We start from the raw sequence: 5,223 nt of genomic DNA, 5'->3' as shown, positions 1-5,223 counted from the left end.
TCAAAAATCAAGTGTTCATAGGTGTGTGAATTTACATCAGGATCTTCAATTTGATTCCATTAATCCACATGTCTGTTTCTGTGTTAGTGCCATGCTGTTTTTACTACTATAGCTCTATAGTAGAGTTTCAAGTCAGGGATGGTAATACCTCAAGAAGTTCCTTTATTTACAGAATTGCTTTAGCTATCCTGGTTTTTTTCTGGTTTTCCATCTGTAGTTGAGCATTCAAGGTCTGTGAAGAATTGTGTTGGAATTTTGAAGGGGATTACATTGAATCTGTAAGGTTGCTTTTGGTAAGACTTTTTTAAAAAAAATTATTTCTTTAATATATAGATATAGTGTTCTGCCTGCATGCCAGAAGAGAGTTCCGGATCTCGTTATAGACACTTGTGAAAGATAAGCAGCATCTCAGAACTGGTGGGATAGGAAGGCATGCACAGCATGGACAGAGAACCCCGTTTTCCTGGGGTACACATGACTTCCCAGCAGGATCAAAGGAGGAGTGTTGGACTCCAGAACATGTTGCTCAAAATTGCACCTTGTCCCAATATGAAAATTAAACAGATGTTCCTGTTAAGACACCCATTTCGAGGACATCACCCAGCAATCAGCCGCCGGGGACTACGCGGCACTGCCCTGCCGGGAACACGGGCACTGCTTCCCAGAAACAGTTCTGAGGGCCTGCGATTCTGTTCTCAGAAGCTGGACCACTGGCACACAAACTTGCCGATGTCTGCACCATATGCACCGAAGTTTCAAGCTTTTAGAAAAACTTATCCAAAACAGCAGCGTCCTCCCAAAATCAACCTAAACATTGCCTAAAGGAGGAATTCCCAAGATCCCGGCTGCCAAACTAAACATGATCCTCAAGCCAACCCCTTGCAGAGACAGGAAACACGTGAAGTCTGTCACAACTGTCAATAAAAGTCGGCCTTTCCCCGTAAGAGATGGGTCAAAGGTCAAAGGCAAAAGAATATTACTATAACTCTAAAGACGAACTGTATCCAAAAGTCATCCCGACTTTCCTCCCTTCCTTCTCTCTGCATTTGAGGGACAGATGGCCTCGTGGAGCCTAGGTGACCAGTGTCACCACGTTGGCATTTGCTTGTTCTCTGCCATCAGTGTCCCCAGCAATGCTGGCACGGAGTTCAGTTCTGTTTGCTGAACTACATGGAGAGTAAACAGAACCTCTGCCCTCAGAATTTGGGGTGGGAGCAGACATGATGCAACGCCACAGCCAAGCACTACGTGCTCTCTCTAGAGCCCTGACGGCTGGGCCTTCCAGAACCAAAGGCAGCCGTCACACAGTAATGACAGGCCACATGTGAGGGTCCTTACCATGAGCCAGGCACTGTTCTGCCTGGATTCTGAGCACTACTGATTGGATTCTTCAAGTCCCCAAGGCAGGGGGACCTGCCATCATTTAACAAGCCTATCTTTATAGCTGAGACAGAGGATTAGGAATTTGCTCAGAGTAACAAAGTAAGAAATAGTAAGCAGAGGAGATAGGCCTGAGACATACGCCAAGCCCAGGATCACACTCGGGGGCCTAATCTACAGGCTGACGTTTTCTGCGGGTAGGGGTCCTTCGCATCATCGGGTCCAGTTCCCACCAAAGTCACCTCTGGGAGTCAGCAGATAACAGACCCTTTGGTCCTGGGTTAGCATATGGCTTCTCCAGAAGTGCTTACCCACACTGGACAGGCTGAAGTCATTTCTCATTAGCTATGTGGGCCATGAGGAAATCTGTGTATCAGATCTGAACTATGAACATGGCAGTGACACCCAACAAAGTGGGAAGAAGGCCACTTCTTTGCTCACACCCCCAAAGCTGGGAAACTCAGTGCTTTGAAGAAAGCGAGGCTCTGGGAGAAGGGGCCTCTTGGCCCAGGCCTCCAGGGACATCCAAGGACACCGGTGGAAGGGCTGTGAGGAGCTAAGCACAGATCACGTAGACCACAGCTGGAAAGTACATTATTAGGCAAGAGCTCAAGCAAATGGCCTCATCGCATCCAGGCAACAGAGTCCCCCAGTGCCAACCAGGGGACTGTTGTTAGGAGGAGCTGGGAGGAGCCACACAGCCCAATCCCCTGATGGATATATCTGGTGGGGGTGGAGTTAGCATGGAATTGTATTTTTGAACAGTCAGTCCAAAGAATCTGCTACCACACACACCTGGTAACCCAAAGATGACTCCCCTCCCCACTGTAGAGCTCAGGCTTCTCCTGCCATGGGATGTGAGCAGCAGGATTCTGCCCCTTGTATTCATGTGTGGCTTCCCAGAGACTAAGGGTAGCGAAGCATGGTCCTCCCCATCCCCAGAACATAGCTCAGTCACCAACAGCAGGGTCGCACCAACAAATAATTAAAGAATGAAGGACACAGCTCAGATCCAGTTATGCACACGCCTGTGTTTGTTCTTGATGGTTAGAGACTCACATAACATGGAAATCCTGATCTCACCAGTCTGATATATTTTGGGTCCCAAGACTCAGGATCTACAGCAGACTGTTAAGAATCAGACTCAAGAGGGGCAGAAGAGGCAGGCAAATCTCTGTGGGTTCAAGATTGGTTTGATCTACATAGGTTCGAGCCAGCCAAAGCTATGTAGTAAGAACTTGTCTCAAAAAAACAAAAATTAAAAGAAAAGTTCATTTTCTGACAGTGGTGGTGCATACTTTTAACCCCAGCATTTGGAAGGCAGAGACAGGTGGATCTTTGAGTTCTGGGCCAGCCTGGTCTACAGAGTGAGCTCCAGGACAGCCAGGGCTACATACAGAGAAACCCTGTCTCAAAAAACAAAGAAGGAGAAAAAGAGAAGGAAAAAGAAGAACGATAAGAATGAACAAGAACGAGAATGAACAAGAACAAGAATGAACTAGAACAAGGAAGAACAAGAACCAGATTCAGCACCCAGGAGAACAACTGAAATTGCTGCAGGGCACTCAGTGACTCTGTCTGGGGCGGGAAGAGCCTGGTGTAGAACATTATCTTAACTAGGCAAAGATGTGTTACTTTGTTTATGCTGAGGAATGTTACTTAAACTGTGTAAAAGCTTTGTTGCTTTTGTTTATGCTGTACTTGTTTAATGATGCAAGGATGTGTGTTTAACTATGAAAAGCATCTGTTTTACCTTGCCTGCCTATGGTACCTGATTGGTTTAATAAAAAGCTGAACAGCCAATAGCTAGGCAGAGAAAGGATAGGTGGAGCTAGCAGGCAGAGAGAATAAACAGGAGAACCCTAGGCTCAAAAAGAAGAAAAGAACAAAAGGAGAGAATGAGGGAGACGCCTGGGACAAGAAGCCAGGCAGACACCAGTCAGCCAGACACAGAGAAGCAGTGAAAGGAAGATTTGCAGAATTAAGAAAGCAAAAGGTAGATAAAGCGAACAGGTTGATTTAAGTTCAAAGAGCCAGCCAGAGATGTGCCTAAGCTAGGCTGAGCATTCACAGCTAATAATAAGTCTCTGTGTTGCGATTTGGGAGCTGGTTGGTGGTTTAAAAGAAAAAGGCTGGGACAGGAGCCAGTTCTGATCCTTTGAACCATTTTGCTTCTGGCCCAAGCCAAGTGGTTGACGGGACCACAGGAGGAGCAGCGACTCAGCCCTCACACCGTCCCTCCTTTCATTTCCTGTAGGGTACTCTCCAGTTGGAATCTCCCACACCCAGGAACCGCCTCCTGGTCACCTGTGGAATGCGAATGGCTAAGCTCCCTCTCTCTCCCGAAGGTCCAGCCCTTTGGCGAGCTGGCCCTTGTGGTTCCCTGGTCCTTCACTGCCCTGCTGAAAGGCTGCTTTTGTGTTCTTTCCCAGGCCTATCACAGCCCAACTGGGTGCCACTTCAGGTCACCCCCACTTTGCACAGACGCCTCTCAGTCATGTCCCCGGGTGTCCAGGTGCACGGACTTTATTTCCCACCCGTAGAACCATGGGATTCTTATGGAAAGATCCCCTGGCTGCCGAGACTTACTCAACACAGTGGCACTTACTCAAGACTAGGTGACCCATTGACCCCCATCACGTTCTCGTGGTGCACTGACCAAGATCTGCACCTGGAGGAAAAATCCTGAAGTCTCTCTCAGCAGGAGAGATCCCGGGCCGATCAATGGTCGTAAGCGGCTCGGTCCCTTTCCTTGCTGAGGTTAGGGTTGACTACTTAGAAGCGGGTTTAGCTTACAGCATTAAAGTGATGAGGAAGTAGGCAGAGGTCCTATTGGCCATTCCACGAAGCTCTTTCTGTCCTTGCCACTGTCATCTCTGGAAGGTGACCCTGATCCCCAGGGCTAACGCGGATGCCGGAGCTCCAACCACCAGACTCATGTTGTAGTCAGAAAAGACCTCCCTGAAAGACCACCCAGTGCCTTCACACTGAACGGAAGGGGTCATATGACCAAACTCAGATATATCGGAAATCAGGAAATGTAGCCTTTAATCCAGGGATTAGGAATGCAGAACTGTCTGCAGGACTGCTCACCTCTCTAGACTAGAGGAAGCGGGAGAGCACACAGGTGAAACCTGACTGGCTGTGGAAGGAACGTGGGGCCAGTAGGGCACTTGCGTGCGCACGAACATCAGAGGATGTTGGAGAGCTGTGGCTCATTTTCTTAGATATAGCTATAGATTAATGGCAATTTAGGGATACATATGTATTCTCAAATAGTTCAAGTTATTGTTTACTTAGGAATAAATTAAAATGCACTATATAAGCAGGTTTAAAAGACAGAGTAAACACATAAGAAAAGACAGAATTCCCAAGTCTAGATGGACTTTGGGTATTATCCCATTTGTTTAGATTTTTGCACATCTCAAAATTTTTATTATAAATATTAGGGACCATCATTCTGCATCTGGTTTGGCTATCCCAAGGCTTTCTCGTGGTGAGGCTAACAGGCTCCTGGTGAAAGGCAGGGACTCGAGCCAGTCAATGCAAAGGGCAATAAGATGGATCCCTACAGTCCTGGCCATGGCGCGTGAGTCATCCGGGACCTCCTGTCCCAGTTGCGGAGAGCTGTTCTGTGTACCTCTTAGTGCCCTCCTGGGGCTCCTGACTCATTGCTGCCAAGAGTAGGTACAGACCTAGACTGAAAACCTAGATTTGCATCTAGCCCATAAGCCAGTTCCAGCAATTAGCACATCAGCACATTCTGTGAGGACTGGAGATGCCACGTCAGGCGTGAAGACGTCAGCCTTCTCTTAGCAGGTCAGACAGCACAGTCCTGTCCCA

The sequence above is a fragment of the Myodes glareolus genome, chromosome 22 (assembly GCF_982192425.1).
Source record: "Myodes glareolus chromosome 22, mMyoGla1.1, whole genome shotgun sequence".
Taxonomy (NCBI): Eukaryota; Metazoa; Chordata; class Mammalia; order Rodentia; family Cricetidae; genus Myodes; species Myodes glareolus.
Note: the sequence above shows the minus strand (reverse complement) of the source record.